The sequence below is a fragment of the Scyliorhinus torazame genome, chromosome 28 (genome assembly GCF_047496885.1).
Source record: "Scyliorhinus torazame isolate Kashiwa2021f chromosome 28, sScyTor2.1, whole genome shotgun sequence".
NCBI classification, from domain to species: Eukaryota; Metazoa; Chordata; class Chondrichthyes; order Carcharhiniformes; family Scyliorhinidae; genus Scyliorhinus; species Scyliorhinus torazame.
The window spans coordinates 8186424-8210203 of record NC_092734.1 but is presented as its reverse complement, the minus strand read 5'-3'; the positions used below and the strand labels follow the sequence as shown (position 1 = coordinate 8210203).

General features: G+C 47.0%; 1 non-coding gene across 1 annotated transcript; it reads left to right on the top strand.

Annotated features, from left to right (window-relative positions):
* The first annotated feature begins 22800 nt into the window (after positions 1–22800).
* Positions 22801–22994, top strand: LOC140403712 (U2 spliceosomal RNA). The gene has a single exon (XR_011938394.1). It is a non-coding gene; the product is annotated as a U2 spliceosomal RNA (small nuclear RNA).
* Positions 22995–23780: the final 786 nt, after the last annotated feature.

The following is a 23780-nucleotide window of genomic DNA, read 5'->3' as shown; positions in this document are numbered from 1 at the left end:
GCTGGCTATTATGGGCCGCTTGGGGTTAAAGTGCTCACCTACCAAAGCAACTAGGGTGGTATCCGGGGCATTGGGGTAGATGAGGCTATTGATATCGCTATACGTGGCGCCTCCACAAGTCGTTACTATCATAGCATTCGATCGAAGAAAGTATTGCATACGCTCCACATATTGGCCCCAATCATCCATATCTGCTTCAAATGGTTCCTGCATGTCTACTGGCTGAGAAGCGGCCTACTGAGGCATTTGAAAAGTGGTCTGAATTCTTAAAAATTGGTGCCGCCGGCAGCTCCACTTGATCCTGTGTTGTATCCGAGCAGAGTGACCACAAGGAAACAGTAGGTAGGAGACATAAACAAAGGTTTAATGAAACACACAATTACTCTACTCTACTCCCTGAAGTGGAGTACCTTCACTCAGGCCGGGGGTTTTATACTAGACTGGCTCTTCTTGTTAAGCGGAAGACCTGGCCCGTTAACGGGAATGTTTATACTCTGCTGAGGTCACGGGGAACCTGATAGTCCACACCCCGTGACCTCTGTGGGGGCTGTGACTCTATGAGAATACAATAACGGACACGAGACTGTCTGGTTCCGACAAACCCAACCATCCAGTCCTGGGCATCTGAGGAAAATGGGTATTGACGGGGGGGTGGAGGAATAGGTTAGAGGGAACAGGAATGGGAGTTCGGGAGGGCAAGAGTTCTGTGGCTGAAGAAGGAGCTGCACATAGTAGAGCGTTCGGAGCCAGAGACACAGAGAAACTAATGTTGGAGAAATCAGGGCTTGTGTCTACCATCCACACTATCCAGCATAATTCAGCTCATGAGGAAGACCTCCAAAGTTTCCTCTGACATTCAAAGGTAATTATGTGAAATCCAGAAATATTGAACCTCAGAACCTACATTATTCATCTTTGTCAAGTTACTTTTAATGGTCTCTGCTGCAGGAATTGTTGCATGTTGTCACCAATTTAGTCTCCTCTCTCAATGTTTATCCTTGCCAGCTTTTGATTCCTGACTAATCCATAACCTAGCACGTACGGAGTCTCACTCAGCCATCCATTCAGCCCTCACTGAGCTGTGCTCCTACAAATGGCTCCAGTTTCGCCTCACTTATTGGCTGCAAGCTCCTCCAGCCCTGCATCGTCAATTCAACTGCAGAGTTAGGCGGAACCTGGACTGCGTATCCCCTCTCCTCTCTGCCATCGTCAGAGGCAGAATCTCCGAAATGTTAGGCCCAGCTGCCCCAGGACTCCTCTGTGTCAGTAAATCTGTCCTCCAGCCACATCCTCTTACACTCCTCCCTGATGCTCGTTTATGTTCAATTCTAACTGCCCCTTCCCCCTTCTCACTTGCGAAGCCTTGGGATGTTTCACTTCAATTATGTGAGGTGCACAAATCATGATCAATAGAAATCCCACATTCAAAAAAAATGAGAGTTAAACTGAGGTTCCCCTTGCACTGAGGGAGTGCTGCACTGTCTAAGCTGATGTCTTTCAGATGAAGCACGACCTGCCTGCTGGGGTAAGATGGAGAAGATATTATGGCACAATTTCAAAAACAGCAGGGAAGTGGTCCCCGGTGTCCTGGCCAATATTTATCCCTCAATCAACATAGCACAAAAAAAACAGAGAATCAAAAGTGTGCTTGTGGGATCTTGCTCTGCGTACATTGGTTGCTGCCATTGCTACATTACAACAGCGACCACACCTCAAAAATATTTCATGGGCTGTAAAACATTTTGGGAGGTTCTGAGGTCATGAAAGGCGCTATGTAAATGAAAGTCCGCCGTTCTTTAACAATGTCTAAAACATATATCTATTGTCAGAAACAAGACGTAAAGGAAAATATTCGTCAGCTGGACTACTTTGTACTGTCAGATTTTTGCGCTTTTCAAAATGACCAATTGTTGAGCTGACTCCCTTGCTGCCTACCAGCAGTTTCAGAGCAATAAAGATGAACTTCAAACATCTGGAATGTAACACTCCTGGCCGAGCACAAACATTCCAACCCAGCCAACACAATGTCCCTCCAGCCAACTTCAAACAAAGACGCAGATCCTAATCTCCCATAATGCTGCTAATGGCCTAAGCATTAACTGTCCTAACACAATGGTTTCAACAAGAGAGCCCCGTTTAACAAGCCAAAACCAGTATCTCCAAGACCAAAGGAATCCTGACTCCAATGAAACACCTCAAGGTTCCATCCATGGGAATATTCCTCCTTTGTCCCACATCGCGCAGCGGCGGTGGGATGTTCATCACTAGACACCCCTCCCACCCCTACCCTGCCCCCCAGCAGGTAAATTGGCCACACTAAATTGCCCCTTAATTGGGAAAAGAAATTGGGCTCTTCAAACTTTAAAAAAAACCTGATGACATGCCTTTGGTTAACATCAATAATTTAAAAGCAGGACGTTGCCAGTCAGAGAGTGGGGAAATTGAATAAATACAAAGTGATTACAACACAGAAGCACAATCCAGCCGGGTGTTTGCGTCCCACACCGGCCAATCAGCTCCTTTGTCTCACGCTAAACATTCTGTTCCTTTTGCTGTCAAGTGCTTCCTCTGTTCAATTCACCTCCCCACGCCTGTGACAGTGAGCCCCATTTTTAACCAGGCTTTGGGTAAAGGTGAATTCCTTATTGGATTGATTTTATTGATTCCCAGATATCAATATGAGTATTCCCAATCAGAGAATAATGACATTCAAGCCAGGATCCACAGAGTGAAGTATTGCCCTCGTTCCCCCCTCCACATTGCATCACAATATTGCAGCGGAGTTACAGTGTAGGAAGGGGTCGATGCTGTGTTCACGTTCCACTCCAGTCTCCTCACCTCAGCCTTTCACCCATATGCTTCTATTTCTTCCTCTCTCATCCATTTATCTGGGTTTCTCCATAATTACATCTATGATTCTCACCTCAGCTATTCTCCATGGTAGCGAGTTCCACATTCTCACCATCCTGTGGGTAGAGAAGATTCTCCTCAGCTCCCTGGAGGATATATCAGCGACTAGGCCATACTTATGGCCCTTAACATTGGACTCACTCACAAGTCAAAACATTTTCTCTGAGCCAATCAAATCCTTTCGTAATCTGAGTGGGCTGCATTTGCAACACGGTGGCACAGTGTTTAGCACTGCTGCCTCACAACGCCTGGGACCCGGTTTCAATTCCGGCCTCGGGTGACTGTGTGGAATTTGCACATTCTCTCCGTGTCTGCGTGGGTTTCCTCCGGGTGCTCCGGTTTCCTCCCACAGTCCAAAGATGTGCAGGTTAGGTGGATTGGCCGTGCTAAATTGCCCTTTAGTGTCCAAAGATATGCAGGTTAGGTGGATTGGCCATTCTAAATTGCCCCTTAGTGTCCAAAGATGTGCAGGTTAGATGGATTGGCCATGATAAATTGCCCCTTAGTGTCCAACGATGTGCATGTTAGATGGATTGGCCATGCTAAATTACCCCTTAGTGTCCAATGATATGCAGGTTAGGTGGATTGGCCGTTCTAAATTGCCCCTTAGTGTCCAAAGATGTGCAGGTTAGGTGATTGGCCACAATAAAATTGCCCCTCGGTGTCCAGGGAAATTAAGTGGGGCTGCGGGGTTGCAGGGAATAGGGTGGGGACCTGGGTAGAGTGCTCTATCAGAGGGTCGGTGCAGACATGATGGGCCGAATGGCCTCCTTCTGCATTGTGGAGATTCTGTGATGTCACCCCTCAGTCTTTGCCCTTTGAGAGTCAAGAGCTCTGGCTTGTTGGGGTTTTCCTGATAGTTGTCTCCGCGCTGTTCAGACACCATCCTCACAAATCATTTTCTGCACCAGCCAGGTGATGGTATACATCGCCTTGTACAGTGGAAGTAATGATCGCTATGATCCTTTTGCAGCATTACCAGGATGAACCGTTTGTGTTCGTGCAAAGCCTGATGAGCTGAAGATTAAGCTCTTGATAAGCAGCTCAGGGGTCAAGCTACCCATTGCACAGGGTCACATCTCATTCCATTGATAACATGGCACAGCTCATTTAGGGTCAAGAATAAAATCCCCCGTCCTCGAAAGCTCTCGGGGAGGATTTGAATATAACTGGGCTTATCCTGCCACAGTTAAGTCTGCAAGCCAGATCTTCACCAGTTTAAATCATTCAGCTGCCACCCATTCCAGCTCAATTGCCTCAATTGTGTCAGTTCCCAGCTGAACAACTGGATAAGCCTCAACTGACTGAAGAGCAGGGAACAGATCGGCATGTTTGAGGTGCTTTCACATCACAGGAGTTGTAAAGGTTCGATAACATTTGGGAGTACTGTCACCATTACTGGTCTCCATTGTAGAAAAATGATAATGATATGCAGGAAAGTTTTATTAGAACAATACCAGAACAGAGAAGTTACACCCCTTGGGCGCAGTCTAGAGCTCCTCTCTCTGACATACGGAAGGAGCAATGCTTTTGAGGTCTTCAAGATTATGAAAGGGTTTGATAGGGTGGACGTAAAGAAGATGTTTTCACTTGAACCCAAACTGGAGGCCATAAATAATAATAATTAATAATAATCTTTACTGTCACAAGTGGACTTACATAAACTCTTCAATGAAGTAATTGTGAAAATCCCTTAGTCGCCACACTCTGGCGCCTGTTTGGGTACACGGAGGGAGAATTCAGAATGTCCAATTCACCTAACAGCACGTCTTTCGGGACTTGTGGGAGGAAACCGGAGCACCCGGAGGAAACCCACGCACACACGGGGAGGACGTGCAGACTCCGCACAGTCAGTGACCCAAGCCGGAATCGAACCTGGGACTGGCGCTGTGAGAGATGGATCTATTTTGTAGACTATCTTTTTCTTTGTTATTTTTATTTAGACACCGAGTGGTGCACAAGGCAGATATTAATCTGTTCCTATTACGAGATTTTTCCTGGACGAGGTGATTAATCTGCCACAGAGACTTATAGTTTGAGGGGTGCACTCCACATTAAGTATGGCTGACCAGGCGTCTCCCCTGATCTTACCATCACTGGCATGTGTTGGAAAGACTTACAATTTGACACACTCACCCTGGTTGGCCACATTGTGAACGCACCTTCTTGGACGTCAAGTCCTGGAATGAGAGTCAAACCCGGAGCTTCCAGCCCAGAGGCAGGGATGCTACACATTGCGCCCAAGACCACCTCGTAAAGACTGTAAATAAAGTACTTTTGAATTAACCTACCCTGAATCAGACCAGTGTTTCTCATGATAAGAGGGAACCTTCCCAGGATAGATTAAGCCATGAAGCTCGCGTAATGAACAACATGTAGGCCAGTTCCGCTATGGCTGGCAGATTTCTGAGACCACTTCCATCTACCTGACCACAGATACAACCACAGGCCATCAAGTGGAGGGGTTTCCATGGACGGTGGTCCAATAGCTATGGCCATTTTTCATGTCAAATCTTTTAAAAGTCACAGAAGGATTCCCGTGCCAGCCTCCCCGAACAGGCACCGGAATGTGGCGACTAGGGGCTTTTCACAGTAACTTCATTGAAGGCTACTCGTGACAATAAATGATGATTATTATTATTAAAGATGGAGGCCCCCTCTCTCTCTCCCTTACCTACTTACCTGAAGGCTGCAGCTCCTTCAGTACTGCGGTGCTTCCTGCTGACCCCCCAGCTTTGAGCACCCATCTGCCATCCTTCATTGGAAGGTGAATGTCTCCTCTGCCAACTAATTGGCCGATTCGGGCAAAATCAGTGCTGGGTGACAGCTCTGGACACGATGCAGAGTCACTGAGGATCTGACCCAAAGTCAAATTCCGGACCGTGACTCCTAAGGGTTTCTGATAACATATAATGAGTGTCTCTGTGCTACTGGTAAGTCAATGATTTCCCATGTGTCAGCAGGATGCGTTTTGATGACTTACGAGTAATGATCAGCTCCCGGAATTTTCACTGCCACTAAACTGAGATAGAATTCACTGGGCAGAAAGAAGCTATTCAGCACAATTAGTCCATGCCTACCTACCAGGGGCACCCTATTCCCTGACCAGGAAATGAGGGAATTTGGTGTCAGACACCAAAGTCTCCAGCACTGCTGCTCTCGAACCAGTGTTCAACTGCAGTCCACTGCCTGGCCCCCCTCCACCCAGCCCACTCTCCGAGAGGCTGGTTATATCAGAGACACACTACACACATACAGATCTGCGAACATTAACCCACATTCTAATACTCACTGACCTGCACAAGGAAAGGTTTTTGAAGCAGTACAGTAAGAACACAGCACAAAGAGCAGAGAGGCTGAGTGGCAACTGCAAATACATAACTTCCCGCACAGAGAATAACAGAAAACATTCCCCACACTGCACAGAAACCCCATTCAACCTCTCTGGACACAATCTGCATAACCACGCTATTGCTGTTGCTCAATCTCAGCCAAAGGTGCAACAACAACAACTTGCATTGTTGTAGTGCCTTTAGCTTAGCGAAATGTCACTTTGACAGGAACGTTTTGAAAGAAAATGTGACCGAAGCTCTATAAGAGGCTGTCAGGAGAGATAAGCCAGAATTCTGGTCAGGTAGTTAGGTTTTAATGAACATCTTAAAGGAGAAGAGAAGGTGAGGCGGCAAGATTGAGGGAAGATGCTCCAGGGCGTATGGCCAAGGCAGGTGAAGGCACGGCTTCTAATGGAGAACAGGAAAGAGCAACAAGCTAGATTTGAAAGAATGCAGAGGTTGCAGGCTAAAGGAGGTTATCCTCAAGCGGATTTAGCTCAGTTGGCTGGGCAGCTGGTTTGTTTCGCAGAGTGAGATCAACCGAGCGTGGGTTCGATTCCCCGCACCGGCTGAGATTATTCATGAAGGCCCTTCCTTCTCAACCTTGCCCCTCGCCTGAAGTGTGGTGATCCTCGGGTTAAATCTCCACCAGTCAGCTCTCCCCTATCAAAGGGGAAAGTAGCCTGTGGTCATCTGGGAATGTTACAATCACAATTGAGAAGAGGTCAAACAGAAAGGTTTCTTCAACAAGTAAGTGCTAAAACCGCAAAGCGGCGGGAGTGCATCTAGTCCCAGCCGGGACCATCCAAAGATGTCGGTTCCCATCCTGGCCAGCTTTTATCAGCAGTTATTAACAAGCCCGCTGTGGGGGAGCTCATATTCCACGAGCCCCATGGGGAGATCACCCCCGTGGTCTCGTGGGTGTCATCACAGGGACTATGGCAACTTTACTCAAGGGAGATTATTGCTTGAGGATTGCAGGTTACATGAAAGGGAGGGATGAAGCCTTGGAGGGAATTGTAAACAAGGATGAACGTTTACTCAGCCCAGAGGTATTGTAGGTCAGTGAATACAGGTCAGCTGAACAAGTCTTGGTGTGAATTAGAGTGCCGCCAGCAAAGTTTTGAATGAGTTCAAGTTTACTCAGGGTGCAGTTTGAAGAATAAATTGTGGGATTTAGTGGACCAGAATTGCGGCATTCCCAATTTTCAGGCCAGTGGCTTCAATTATAAATTGGAACTATGGAAGTGCGACAAAGCAAGAATGTCTCCAAGCTGCAACCCTATCAACTAAGGCTGCATGTCTCCTACCTACTGTTAGCCTAGTTATATCTCGCAAATTCATCGTAGGTAGCTGTTACACAGCAGATAAACCCTGATTCTAATCATACTTAATCTGCAAATTCATAAATGTACATCAAAGCACAGTTCAGACGGTTGGTGCTGTCATTCTTTCTGACTCTCATTTAAGCTGATTTGTTTGCGAATTACCATTTACCAGATTGCATATAAGGATAATATCCTTTCTCATTTTTTGGGGGTCATTTTCATTTTTTTTTTGTAGGCTAAATCGTTTATAATCCCACTGATCCACCAAGGGAAAGTGATCAAAACAAAATCTTTGAAAATGGTTCATAAATTGTCAGAATTCGGCGTTGTTTAGCACTTGACACAGAATGATCACAGCACCCTGAAATAAAACATGCAAGCATCAGAGAAACTGAAAACTGGTGAAAATGATTCTCTGATTCAAATCAAAATGTGTTTGCAAACCTTTCCCAGCCCAGAGGTTCTCTCTCACTGCTCACAGTTAGGTGCAGCACCAAATCAAATATATCACAACAGCAGCCAAAACGACTCGCTGACCAGTGCCAAATAGTCTCTCGCTTTTTTTCCCGTTCCATAACAACAGAAATTTGCAATTATGCGGTATCTCAAATGTTGTAAAATGTCCCAAGTCTCTCCACGGGAACGATGGCCTAAAATGTTGACCCTGCACCACACAGAGGAGGGAGAGAGAGGTTGAGAGGTTTAGTGGGGCCAGTCCAGAAGTCAATGGCCTCAGCCACGACTGGTGGAGTCGCCCTCACATTGATTCTGTGTACACCTCCCGCTGCCTCAGGAAGGCAGACAGCATTATCAGAGACCCCTCCCACCCAGGCTTTTCCCTCTTCCAGACCCTTCCGTCAGGTACAGAAGTCTGATGACCTGCACATCCAGACATAGGAACAGCTTCTTCCCCACAGCTACTAGACTCCTCATCAACTCCCCCTCGGACTGATCTGTTCCCCGTAGGAACACTATTCACGACGCCCTATGCTGCTCTTGCTCATGTATTTGCTTTGTTTGGCCCCTTGTTCCGCACTGTAACCAATCACTGTTTGTCAATGTACCATTTGTCAATGTGCTCTGCCGATTATTCTCTGTTTTGTCTACTATGTACGTACTGTGTACATTCCCTTGGCCTCAGAATATTTTTCACTGCACTTCGGTGACTATAAATCAAATCAAATCAAATCATGGAAATTGTGGACACGCAAGATCTGGCCATAATCAAAAGACTCTATAGAACATGGAGGGTTTTTGGGCTCATGGAGATTACAGAGATGGAGAACATGGAGAGGTTTAGATTGGTGGTGATTACAGAGGTGGAGAACACGGAATGTTTTAGCGCTGGTGGAGATTACGGAGGTGGAGAACGCGGAGAGTTTTAGGGTTGATGGTGATTACAGAGGTGGAGAACATGGAGAGGTTTAGATTGGTGATGATTACAGAGGTGGAGAACACGGAATGTTTTAGGGCTGGTGGAGATTACCAAGATAGGGAGGAACAACGACATGGAGGAATTTGAAGACAAGGAGCTGATGTTGGTCAGTGTGCACAGGGCTGAGAGATGAATGGGACATGCTTTGAGTTAGGACATGATTTTGGATGAGCTCTGGTTTAATGGGGATGGAAGATCTGCCAGGAGCTTTGGAATGGTTGGATTCAGAGGTTCAGAGCACAGGCATGGATGAGGGTTTTCAATGTGGTGCCAATAGCAAGTTGGAACTGTATTACCTTGGACGGTGGGAATGAGAAAAACCATTGACTGGTCTCATTCTGGCTGTAGGTACCTGTTTGTCCTGGGAACTTGGGGACTTGTTGACAGATTTGTCTGTTTAGCTGCTGCGTGTTGGGTAAGAAGAGAAACGTGGGGTGGTATTGGAGACTGGCAATGCCACAAAACCAGGATCGGGCACTCTACTGAAATCAGAACTGCAAAGCGAAAAGCGGCTATTGTTTATGCAAGATTAGTTATGACCTCATTGACAAGCAGAACAGACTAGAGGGGCTGAAGGGCCTTGTTCTGTTTCTATGTCTCTACATAATAATTGTAAGAAAATAGGTTGGTTGGAATGGATGGTTGCAATTAATTTTGGAGTGATTACCTTTTAAAGCTAGCCCAGTGGTGAGATTCTCCAAACGAAGAACACTTCAATCCTACCTTTCAACCAAGTTCGAACTGCCAAACTGCAAATCAAAAGCAAATGTGCTTTCATTAAACTGCAGTTACCTTAACCATGACAGTTACTGATAGCCTGGTATTGCAATCATTAATAGTCCAAAAGAACGAGCATGCAGATTAGCCCAGCGAGTTAAACTGGGAACATTTTGTGTACCTCAACAGGAAGCAGGCAACAGAAGAATGGTTCACTCAAAGGTTCTTCACATTTATCGGCTTTTAAATGAGGGTTGTCTGCCTGAAGACTGCTCATAGATTCAGAACATACAAAATAGGAACCGCAGCCATTTGGACCAACATTCAATGAGATCAGGGCCCAGCTTCTAGCTGAACCCCACTTTCCAAAACAATCCCCAAATCTTTTGAGTCCCACAGAGTTCAAAACTCTGTCAATCTGTCTTGAATATATTCCCTGATAGAACATCCCCTGGATAGAGAATTTCAACCCAATGTGTGAAGATATTTGTCAACTCCGTGTCAAACGGTGGAACCCTTCCCCTGAGATAACAATCCCTAGTTCCAAATTCTCCAGCTGGACACGGTCTTTAAATATCCCCCCCTTTAAACCCTCAATCGAAGGTGGTATTTAATATGAAGCTTCCTCCTTGTACAACTCATTAGGCATTATGAAGAACCTCAAAAGAACTTCCAACCTCCAATTTGTAATGCAGCAGAAAATTCCACAACTTGCAGTGTTAATGTAATGTTAATGTTACTTGTGACACTAATAAAGATTATTATTATTATTATAAAATGGTTACGAAGCAAAGAGACTTGGACCATTAGCAAGAAGTGACATGCGAGTGTGTACGCTGTTCAAAGCATAATTCAATGTACACCACGGTCAGAACGAAATCGAGACATCAAGTGCAATAAACGTCAGTGGACCTCAGTTCACAAAGTACCTTGAAACAGGCCAGGCCTGACTTGTGAGGAAGCTTATTTCTACAGGTGAGCTGTGTATTGGGACAGCACCTCAAACAGTCATGAAATTGCAATGTGTGATATCACAAAGAATTTGGGTTCAAGTGGGTGCAACTTACCTACAATGTGACTTTTCTTTCTCGCCCCAAGATTAGTTATGATGTTCATCAGGCCCACCGGGGGCCCGGTTTACTGAAGTGATGTGGCTTGCCACTGTTTGGGTAGACTTTGCACTGGAGTGCACTTACACTTGACAGGCGCGATTTTGCCGGTCCGTTAGCTGTGACGCAAATGGCCGCAAAATATCGCAAGAGGCCAAAAACGGGATTTGCACCAGCGAGATTTCCGATCGTGATGCTCCCAGGCCTTCGTTGATGACGCGATCAGGTTCATGCCCAGGAACGGCGAGAGTCTGATTTGAATGAACTTGAATTAATTTTAATCTCATTAGTGAGTTTAAAGTCAAATCTTCAAACCTCATTGAATCTTCCCACCCACCAGCGAGATGTCACGTGGGTGCGAATTACAACTGGCCGAGAAAGGAGGACCACATGAAACCCAGCGTACCGTGCCTGGGAAGTCCTTGTGCCTGCTCAGCCTGTCACTGCAGGAGGGTGATCACGACTCGCAGTGAGGAAAGCTCTGATGCTCCTCAGCTTTTGCTTATGTCTGCCCCCTGTCTGTCTGCTGCCAGCACGCTGACTCCCCGGCTCATGTGCGAGTGAGGTTCGGGACTACAACCCTTTGTCCCATGGCACTAGAAGGGGATTAGTGGCGATGGTCTAGCGTTCACTGCTTAATGCCAGAGTCCTTCCAGGATATATGTTACCCTCGGTTAGAATGGGCCTAATCGTTTTTATTACATTGAGGGCTTGTGAGAAACGTTTTGTCCAGTCGGGGTGAAGACCGATCCCAGTGGGAGAAAGGCCAAAGAGAGTTGTCTTACGGTTGTGAACAACAAGAAGTTTTAACAAGGTGACAAGTGCAATTGTGACATTTCATTATGACACCCAACTATCTGTGCCTGACTTCACCCGTGGTTGTTTGAGCCCCTACAACTCCTTACTATTGCGAACCCACCCGCTATGTCTCAGTATATTCCCAGGATGCACATCAGAAGTGGAGGCATCCTGCTGCCTTCCGCGTCCTGCTGCCTGAGATGCCCTTGGCGTGCTCCCGCTGGAGGGCCGGGACCTGGATGCTCCCGGCCTACTTTCAGTTGGCATTGATGTTGCTGCGTCATCCTGTTCTGCTCGCCGAGATGCACTGGTATCAGGAAGGGGAGATTTAGAAGGGCTGGTCATTCCCAGGCTCGCCTGGATGGAATGCCTCAGGGGGTGCTCCTGCAGTTCCTCCTCCCTCCGGGTGCCATTGGGTCCCTGGGCTACTCCATGGGATGGAGAGGCAGCTGGAGTGAGCTCCAGAAGGCTCAATGCCATCTGATGCTGCCAGTCCTGGAGGTCCGCAATTGTCTGCACCATGGTGTTCAAACCCTCAGCCATGGTCCATAGGGACTGAGCCATGCTTCAGAGTTCTCCAGTCATGGCTCTGAGATCTTGCCCCAGGATTTCCACTGCAAACATCATCCTTGCAGTGTCGGTCTGGGTGCTACGCACCACCAGCGACACCTCCTGCGACTGAAGGATTTAGCACTCCTCCGTACATCCTTGCCGCCGCAGGAATGTCTCTGACAATCCCTCCTGGTATTCCCAGCTCTGTCGTGGTATCTGAAGCAGCTGAGGGACAACTGAGTCCAGAGGCACCTAGCTGGGCCATAGCTAAGTCCTGGGATCCAGCAGACCTCCCATTCCTGGGACATTCCTCTCTTTGCCATCAGAAGCAGGGTGGTGCTCACCAGGTCGATGCACCGAAGCCTGTCTGCTAAGTTTGCCAACGAGCTGCTTGACTCTCCGATGGTCTTTGTTGTGGTGATAATTGTGATGCCTTTTCCGTGTCCTCCGCGGAGATCTCCTCTGAGGTGCTGTTGAGGGTGGCCGAGCATGAGGGGGGGAGTGGGATTTGAAGATGATGCTGGGAGGTTGGATGCTCGGAATCTGTGAGGCGACAACATGGGGGCTCAAGATGCCACTCCGGGGTTGACGGAAGGGCAGAGTGCCAAGGGGAGACAGGGGGCACTCACCTTTGCAGATCGTAGTCGGTCATATATTTGTTTCCTACATTGAACCCTCGTATTCTTGGTCAGGCTGCTGGTACTGACCAGTGCTGCCACCGTGTCCCAGGTGGGATTGGTGGCTTTGCTGGAGGGCCTCCTGCCAACCCATGGGTAAACTGTGGCCCGCCTCTCCTCCGCGGCATCCAGCAATTGAGTGAGTGCTCCCGCCAAAGCTCTGGAGCTGCTGTCCATGGTGCCATCCTCGTGGCGTGAGTCAGATCACAGTCATTTAAATGCAACACCCTCTTGAATGAAGTGCTCAGATGACCCTCAGGCCGGAAAATCAGCCAGCGGGGTCAATGGGATTCACATTTCATAGAATTTACAGTGCAGAAGGAGGCCATTCGGCCCATCGAGTCTGCACCGGCTCTTGGAAAGAGCACCCTACCCAAGGTCAACACCTCCACCCTATCCCCATAACCCAGTAAGCCCTCCCAACACTAAGGGCAATTTTGGACACTAAGGGCAAATTATCATGGCCAATCCACCTCACCCTCACATCTTTGGACTGTGGGAGGAAACCGGAGCACCCGGAGGAAACCCACGCACACACGGGGAGGATGTGCAGACTCCGCACAGCCAGTGACCCAAGCCGGAATTGAACCTGGGACCCTGGAGCTGTGAAGCAATTGTGCTATCCACAATGCTACCGTGCAGCCCATATTTTCATTGATTTTCCCACTGGCAATTCGGCCTCATGTGTAATCACACCCTCTCCCTGACGTTAAATCTCCCTTTTCTTCGCTACACAGTGTAGACTGCATCACAAGAATGGAATCAATGCCTTTACAAAAGATAGTACGAAGTCTTACAACACCAGGTTAAAGTCCAACAGGTTTGTTTCGATGTCACTAGCTTTTGGAGCGCTGCTCCTTCCTCAGGTCAATGAAGAGGTTTGTTCCAGAAACATATATAGACAGATTCAAAGATGCCAGACAATTCTTGGAATGCGACCATTAGCAGGTGATTAAATCTTTACAGATCCAGAGATGGGGTGACCCCAGGTTAAAGAGGTGTGAATTGTGTCAAGCCAGGACAGTTGGTAGGATTTCACAGGCCAGATGGTGGGGGATGAATGTAATGCGACATGAATCCCAGGTCCCGGTTGAGGCCGCACTCATGTGTGCGGAACTTGGCTATAAGTTTCTGCTCGGCGATTCTGCGTTGTCGCGGGTCCTGAAGGCCGCCTTGGAGAACGCTTACCCGGAGATCAGAGGCTGAATGACCTCGACTGCTGAAGTGTTCCCCGACTGGAAGGGAACATTCCTGCCTGGTGATTGTCGCACGATGTCCATTCATTCGTTGTCGCAGCGTCTGCATGGTCTCGCCAATGTCCCACGCTTCGGGACATCCTTTCCTGCAGCGTACAAAAGATGGGGGCGATTCTCCGGCTGCGTTGTGCAAATCCCGTTATGTCGGGAGAATAACGGGGGAGCTTCTAAATGGGGTTCACACCGGCTGTCAAACAGTGCCGATCTCCCGGCCTGCTGGACCGTACGTAATCTGGTTCACGTCAACTAGACTAGCAAATTTAAATTGTTGAACTATGTCGGGACAGTTTGAAGCCGGATTCTCCCGGCTCTCGGCCTTCTCCAATCTGCCGGCAGAAGCCAAGCCGGCGGGAATCACCGCTTGCTTCCACCACCGGACACCAGGTGTGATGACCACGTCACGGGGCTCTGAGGACATTGGAGCCCCCAGATGGTCAGAGATAGGGCAGCCCCTGGCACAATGGCACTGCCAGCTTGGCATGGACAGGGTGCTGGGGGACAGTGTCGGGTTGGCACAGCCAAGGGGCGGGGCCTAAAAGGGGGTATGGGGGTGAGGCTTGAAGGCAGTGATATTTGGTGACCCCGTAGCGGGGTACTGCTCACCAGGGGGGGGGGGGGGGTCTTCTGAAACCAGTGATTGGGGGTGGGAGGGGCCGTGTGATGCTGGTGAGAAGTGGGGCCCAGAAGGGATACCCATTGGGGAGGGGCTCCAATGCTGGTGATGGTGGTGGGGAGGGGGGGAGGCACTGAAGGCCCAATGCTGGAGTTTTTGTGGGGGGCGGGCCCTTTACTGTCACTTTGAGTCTGTAAAATCAGGCTTATTGGTGTGCTTAGGCCCCCCCAGAGGGGGTTTGCACTGGCACCCCTCAATGCCAGTGCAAACCCCCCCCCAAAAAACACTTTCTAAGTGTGGCTGGATTGCGATCTGTATCGCTCCTAACCACCGACGGGAATCGCACCTCACTTTGACATGGAGGGCTGAAGGGCCTGTTCCTGTGCTCTATTGTTCTTTGTCCTCGCTGGAAACCCCACTTGGAAATTGTTGGAGAGAATTCTACCCATAGAGTCAAATCCAAGAAGCTTAATTTAATGGGGGGGGGGGGGGGGACAAAATAAAATGGATTGTTTGCAGAATTTCTCATTTCTTCCTTTGTCTGAAACATGGATTTTACTTTAAGTACCGGCCCTATCCCAGATTGGTGAACATTGCAGTTGGAACACAACTAATGCATTCCTAGCTCTGCTTTGATTTCAATCCCAATTTCATTTCTCTTGTGGTGTTTGAATTGCCAATGAGATACTGATGATGATGTGGGAGCATTATCACAATCTCAGCACATGGGAGATCTGTCAGAGTAATGAAGCAATTTTTAATGTTTCTGGCAAAGTTTAGTGCTTAAATCCTGCTCACTTATGCTCCAACACTAAAGAAGGATGGTCCAAATCATTATCTTAAGTCAAGTTCTAATGAAAATCCTTCTAAATCCATCAAGATAATTGTGAATAAATGGAAAGAATTAATCGTGAAGTAACTTGGAGGTCATTTTAAGCAAACAGCACTGTGAGGGATCAGAAGGCTTGCTCTTCTGTTCCACATTAAATCTTCCAGTTTAATAATAATTTTGGATCTGGGGTGTTGAGTGTGAGAGGCCAAGGCAGGTTAATTTCACATGCTAATGTTCCAGTTGCAGATTTGTACAGATGACCTATTGCCGGGATATGACAGTAACCACCCCAGAGCCCTTTTCCAGTCCATGTGAAATATTTTTTCTCCACGGTTTGGCACTTGATCTGAACCCTCAATCTTTCATCCTGGCACCTGGCTCTCTCAGCCTGCACACCTTTGCGGCAATGAGCGTGTGTAAATTGGCTGTGTTTGCCCCAAGGTGGTGTTACATGGGGGTCACCTTGCGACGTGAGTAATGTGCTTGTACATTGGCGATCTTTCCCTACCTCTGGTGACTCTTTCAAAAAGTCATTCATTCCCGCTGGTAGGTCACACACATCCAGGCACACAGGCTTATTATATTCACACAGACACACAAATACACACACGCACACGCACTGATATACACACATTCACAGACACACACAGATTCATACAATTGTACACACACACTCAGACACATAAACACAGATATACACACACACTCAGACATGCACAGATCCACGCACACAGACACACACACATACACAGATATCCACAAACACTCAGACATAATAATAATCTTTATTGTCACAAGTAGGTTTGCATTAACACTGCAATGAAGTTACTGTGAAAATCCCCTAGTCGCCACATTCCGGCACCTGTTCGGCTACACTGAGGGAGAATTCAGAATGTCCAAATGACCTAACAAGCACGTCTTTCGAGGCTTCTGGGAGGAAGCCAGAGCCCCCGGAGGAAACCCACGCAGACACGGAAAGAATGTGCAGACTCCGCACAGACAGAAACCCAAGCAGGAATCGAACCTGGGACCCTGACGCTGTGAATCAACAGTGCTAACCACTGTGTTGCGTGCTGCCATACACACATATACACACATGGTGAAATTTGAATTCAATAAAAATCTGGAATTAAATGTTTAAAGGTGACCATGAAACAATTGTTGATTGTCGTAAAAGCCCATCTGGTTCACTAATGTCTTTGAGGGAAGGAAATCTGCCGTCCTTCCCCGGTCTGGCCTACATGTGTGCTTCGCTGGCTGGGCCTGCATTTTTGTTCATCCCTAATTGCCATTGAGAAGATAGTGGCGAGCTGTCTTCTTAAACTGCTGCAGTTCATGTGGTGGAGGTATACCCACAGTGCTGTTAGGGAGGGAGTTCCAGGATGTTGCCCCAGCGACAGTGAAGGAACAGTGATATATTTCCAAGTCAGGGTGGTGGGTGGCTTGGAGGGGAACCTGCAGAGTGTAGTGTTCTTGATTTTCTAAATGCTAGAGATTGTAGGTTTGCGAGGAGCTGTTGAAGAAACCTTGTTAAATATCGACAGTGCATCTTGTAGATGGTACATGGGGCTGCCACTGTGCATCGGTGGTGAGGGGAGGGAATGTTGAAGGTGGTGGATGGGACGCTGATCAAGAGTTGCTTTGACCTTGATGATGTCAAACACCTTGAGCGTTGTTGGCACTTTACTCATCCAGGCAAGTGGAGAGTGTTGTGTTATGTATTCTGGGATAACACGGGCTGCAACTCGATGCAGCTTTGACCAAAAGATACTCCAGACTTTGAAGTAAGTTCAATGTGATTTAGTGAACCATTAGCACAGTTCTCTATGAGTTCGGCTCTCCTGCTAATCTTGCTTTCGTAACTCAGTCTAATGAACCAGTCTGCTCTAAGCCACGCGGTGGGTGTGATGCTTCTGATCTGCCCCTGTCCTACTCTCCAAGTGTCGCCTGTGGAAAGAGGCAGAGCATGTGTGCCCTGTCCTTGTATATGGGTTGTGTAATGCCCCCTTGTGGTAGTGTCACCACTGGGTTTCTTGACTGCCCATTGGTCGTGTCTTATTCTATGTGTTCATTAGCTGTATGTCTGCATGTCATGACATCTCTGGTGCTCCCTCTAGTGTTTACTTAGTTGTAGTGTATTTACATTAACCCCTTGTGTATTTATAGTGATGCATATCACCACAGAGAGTATTCCATCACATTCCTAACTTGTGCCTTGTAAATGGTGGACAAACACCGGCGAGTCAGGAGTTACCCAACCTCTGAACTGCTCCTGTAGCCATGGCTAGTCCATTTCAGTTTCTGGCTAATGGTAACCCCCAGGATGTTGACAGTGGGGGATTTTACAATTGGATGTCAAGGTGAGATGGTTTGATACATTTTTGTCGGAGTTGGCCATCTTCTGCCACTTGTGTGGCGTGAATGTTACTTGCTACTTATCAGCCCAAGCTTAAATGTTGTCCAGGTCTTGCTGCATTTGGACAGGGGCTGCTTCAGAATCTGAGGAGTCACAAATGGTGCTGAACAGGGTGCAACCATCAGCAAACATCCCCACTTCTAACCTTAGGTTGGAGTAAAGGAAATTGACAAAGCAGCTGAAGTGAATTGGGTCAAATGCTGCCTTGATGTCAAGGGCAGTCACTCTCACCTCACCTCTGGCATTCAGCTCTTTTGTCCATGTTTGAACCAAGGCTGTAATGCGGTCAGGAGCTGAGTGGCCCTGGGTGGAACCCAAACTGAGCGTCTGTGAGCAGGTTATTGCGAAGTAAGTGCCACTTGATGACATTGGTGATGACCCCTTCCATCACTTTGCTGATGACCGAGAGTAGACTGATGGGGTGGTAACTGGCTGGGTTGCATTTGTCCTGCATTTTGTGGACAGGACCCATCTGGGCAGTTTTCCATATTGCCAGATAGATGCCAGTGTTCTGAAAAGTGTTTTTGAGTGTTGTATGATGTAATTTGTAAATGATTACATTCTCGCAATGCTTTGTACTTGTCGTTGAAACACTTTGAGGCATCTTGAGGTTGTAAGAGGCACATCTGTGAGACGGTGGCTTGGTGGTGATGTCACTGGATAGAGGGCCAGCCCTCTGGGGATGTGGGTTCAAATAACACCGTGGAAACTGCTGGAATTTAAAATTCAGTTAATAAATCTGGAATATAAAACCAGTCTCAGTAATGATGACCATTGTTGATGATCATTAAACCCCATCTGGTTCGCTAATGTCCTTGAGAGAAGGAAATCTGCCGTCCTTACCCGGTCTGGCCTACATGTGACTCCAGACCCACAGCGATGTGGTTGACTCTTAACCGCACCCTGGCACGGCCGAGCAAATCACTCAGATCAAGGGCAATTAGTGATGGGCAACAAATTCTGGCCTTGCCAGTGAGACCCACACCCCAAGAAAGAATAAATTAAAAAACGTTCTAAATGTGAGTTGTTTCATAAAAGTCTTTGGTAGCTCCCATTTTAACTCCTTACATATTGCATGTCTTTGCTACTTCAAAAACAATACAGACTTTCCTTCATTTACGGAATGCGAGAGTGATGCTAAAACCTTGATTCCTGCATGGGTGGTGAGGGGGAGCTGGGCGGACAGGGCAGGGAGGGTGCAGGGTGCCTGGTGAGGGTGACTGACCTCGCTGGGGGTATGGGACACCATGTCCATAAGGTGCTCAGAGAGAAGGAGAGTTTGAACACCGTCCTGCTACTACCCTGGCCGGTCGGACACTCCCAGTGACATCATCAGACTGTGACCTTCTGCATCTTAAGTTTTCCCCAGTCTGCTTTAAGTGGGAGCGATATCCGCCACAATTGACAATAAACCCACTCTGGACAGCGCCTCCCTTTGGCAAGATTCGCTCTTGGAACGAAGATACCTGGTGGACTTCATTGTCATTGCCCTTGACCCCAGAATACAGGGGGGAGCATTCACAGACCAGTAAATTGGAAAGAAAACAGTCTGTAAACAGAATGTGACCTGAACAAGTAAGTATAATGCTAAATTAATTATACTGTTAAGATAGGCAGATGAGGGGCCTTGTTTAATTGAGTACTTAGAGTACTTATAAAGAGAAATTGGTGCCGGTATAGACCAAGACCTGAGCCACTCGTGGTGCCACAAACTTGGTTCTTGCTGCATTTTCCTGGGAAATCATCTCCGCCAGCAAAATCCAAAATGGAAAATGTGTAAGAGAGGGGGATGGACCCAGGAGACTCCTGCATTATCTGCCTAATGCTTTTACTCTATCTAGTGGTCACCCATTCCCTTTCTGCCTGTACACTCTTGACCTGTGATGTGACCATCTCACTGTAGCACTGTTCACAAAGATCTTAGCATTGTGGATGCTCCATGAGATGCAGATTTCAAGCAGCTGTAGCTGGAGACACATCCTGCACATGACCCTGACGTCCCACATTGCACAGAAGGAGCATTCCAAATGGCCAGCTGCCCTGCCATGACCTACCCTTAAATTACTCCCTTTGCTGTTCTCCCTCTAGTTTAAAGAATATTGAATGTATACTAGGGGCCTCAGAGGTCCCGAAAGACATGCTTGTTAGGTGAATTGGACATTCCGAATTCTCCCTCTGTGTACCCGAACAGGCGCCAGAGTGTGGCAACTATGGAATTTTCACAACAACTTCATTGCAGTGTTAATGTAAACCTGCTTGTGACAATAATAAAGATTATTATTATTTACTGCTTATAACAAGATGAACTCTCCTCCACTTCTTCATATAGTGCCAAGGGAATCTTTTATATTGAGCTGAACAGGATTTATTGTCCCAGTTTTCCCATTCCCTAGGAGATTGCAGCCTGGAAGTACCCTGCGAGATGTTCTGGGGAATGCCCCGGGAGATGTCCGTGAAAGGACTGCCTGGAAATTTCCCAGGGAGTTTCAACAACGCAATTACGTTGTGCCTGGAACCCTTGGAACTCCGACTTAAACTGAAGATTTTGGATGGTGCCAACTTTTTTAGCTCAGTCACTGCTTCCTGTCGAGGTGGCACGATCCACCCTGATTGCCCTTCTTAACGTTAAAAACGAGGATCAAATTCACCCCTTAACCATCCAAATTCCAGGAAATACAACACTGGTTAATTTCATAAAAACAGAAAATGCTGGATATACTCAACAGGTCTGGCAACATCTGTGGAGAGAGGAACACAAGTGTTAACATTTCAAGACGATTAGACAATTCCCGTACCAGCTGAGAATTCTGAATTCTCCCTCTGTGTACCCTTACAGGTGCCGGAATGTGGCGACTAGGGGCTTTTCACAGTAACTTAATTGCAGTGATAATGTAAGCCTACTTAGAGCATAGAACATAGAAAAATACAGCACAGAACAGGCCCTTTGGCCCACGATGTTGTACCGAACTTTTGTCCTAGATTAAGAACAAATTAATCTACACCCCATCATTCTACCATAACCCATGTACCTATCCAATAGCCGCTTGAAGGTCCCTAATGTTTCCGACTCAACTACTTCCACAGGCAGTGCATTCCATGCCCCCACTACTCTCTGGGTAAAGAACCTACCTCTAACATCCCCCCTATATCTTCCACCATTCACCTTAAATTTATGTCCCCTTGTAATGGTTTGTTCCACCCGGGACTGTCTACTCTATCTATTCCCCTGATCATCTTATAAACCTCTATCAAGTCGCCCCTCATCCTTCTCCGTTCTAATGAGAAAAGGCCTTGCACCCTCAACCTTTCCTCGTAAGACCTCCTCTCCATTCCAGGCAACATCCTGGTAAATCTCCTTTGCACCTTTTCCAAAGCTTCCACATCCTTCCTAAAATGAGGCGACCAGAACTGTACACAGTACTCCAAATGTGGCCTTACCAAGGTTTTGTACAGCTGCATCTTGTGACAATAAAGGTTATTTATTTATTTATTTACATCTTCTTCAGAAGAGTTCATAGCTAATTTGTTTAATCACCCCTTCGCAGCTAAATCCTTGGATTCCAGGTAGTAAATCTCTGCTACATTCCCTCCAATTGCCGATATATGCTTCCTAAAGTGTGGTGCCCAGATCTCACTCCCTCAATAGTGTTGAAGTGTCAACAAGCCTGGATTGTGTGCCCGAAGGTTAGTGAGATCGCTATGCCAACTGTTTTTGGATCGAGGTAAATCAAAGATTGTTTTGCAAGAATGTGCAGTGTAATATCCTCTTTGACTCTTCGTGCATGGAACTGTAGTGATCTCTGTAGGTGCATATACACAAAGGTTAATGGGTAAATAGCAGCACCACATGATCACTAGAGGGTAGGACCAACAGGGGTATAAAAAGCAGCCACACAGGGTCTCTCTCTCCCGTGGGTGTACTGTGAACAGGGTAACATTATAATAGTTTAGACAGTTAGTGGAGTTACATTTAGTTATTGTTGTTAAATCTTGTTAACCTTATCCTTAGTTTCCAAGTTAAGGTAAAGAACTTATGCACTTATAGTTACTCAATAAATCTTTGTTGTTACTGGATGAGTTCAAGTCTTCTTCAACAAGATTCAGAGGACCTCACCATCAACCAAGGATTGAGTAACGCGTGTTATCGACCACACAGGTAACACCACAGGAACATGACGGTAAATATTAGAAAGGCAACTCCTGCATTGTTGGTCCACAAACAGTTAAACTACTGACTTTACATAACTTATATATTTTCTCAGCTTCTGTGATGATTTTATCCTGAAGCAATTTTCTGTCCTATTAATTTACCTTGTGTTTGCCTGGAGTTCCACAGTTTCAGGTTCCTAAAACTATTATCAATTAACCTTATTCATCAACATTTTAAATGGCACAGGGACCACACAGCATCTTGAGGTCATTTATTTAAAAGTTGCTCCAGGAATAAAGCGTTCCTTTTCTTTAGAGGCTTATTAGACACGTTAAATATTTTATTAGATTTGCCGCACTGCCAATTAGCAACCCACGAGACACTGAAGTCAGGTACAATTCCCGCTATGTTAGCGCTGTCCTTACACAAATTATTCCAAGCCTTTTTTCTCGAGCAGAACTTACTGATGGTTAAAGATGCAACGGTGACCCAGAGTTGTGACTGGTGTAATAGGAGATAATGGTCCAGACCTTTGCAGGAGAGGGCCACCTTGGACCGTGGCCAAGTTTCAGGTGGAACATTCAGCCTCTCGAATGGATGTACAAGATCCCATATAGCACAATTCAGAGGAGAGCAAACGTTTTCCTGATGTCCTGGTCAACGTTGACCCCTGAAATCGCTTCTCGGCCCTTTGGCTAAGATCAAGTGTAGTATCTGCTCTGCCTTTTGGCTCAGATCTGGTGTGTCACTCTTGCGGGGACCATGAATTGGATTCAATTTGAATTGGTTTTTGGAGCAGGCGAGGAGCTGGGTTAGGGGTTCGCCCCTGTTCACACTCTGAGCCCTGGCTTGGTAACTCAGAAAAAGTAATTTTTTTTAAAAATGTTGATCCCTGAACCGTTATTACTAAAACAGATTATCTGGTCATTATCACGTTCCTGTTTGTGGGATCCTGCCGTGCTCATAATAGCTGCTGCCTTTCCTACATTGCACCAGTGACTGCCCTTCGAAGGTGCTAGTCTGCAAAGTAGTTACTTTTATATTTTTCTCCCATTCTTCATCTCAAAGGGGTTTTAAGCAGAACATCTGGGACTGCAGTAAACCACATGCAGTAAGCCTTCAGGACGCGCGACAACGCAGAGTCGCCGAGCAGAAGCTTATAGCCAAGTTCCGCACACATGAGTGCGGCCTCAACCGGGACCTGGGATTCATGTCGCATTACATTCATCCCCCACCATCTGGCCTGCGAAATCCTACCAACTGTCCTGGCTTGACACAATTCACACCTCTTTAACCTGGGGTTACCCCATCTCTGGATCTGTAAAGATTTAATCACCTGCTAATGCTCGCATTCCAAGCATTGTCTGGCATCTTTGAATCTGTCGATATATATGTTTCTGGAACATGCCTCTTCATTCACCTGAGGAAGGAGCAGCGCTCCAAAAGCTAGTGACATCGAAACAAACCTGTTGGGCTTTAACCTGGTGTTGTAAGACTTCTTACTGCACATAAAGTCTGGAATAGGTGGTGTTGGCCAGGTTGCGCCAGCCTCAGTGTGGCGGGTCATGCTTCAGTAGGGAGCAGAAGGTGGGCAGGGCTGGAAAATCCCACCCATAGTTTCAGTCCACTTAGGACTGAGATGAGGAGAGATTCCT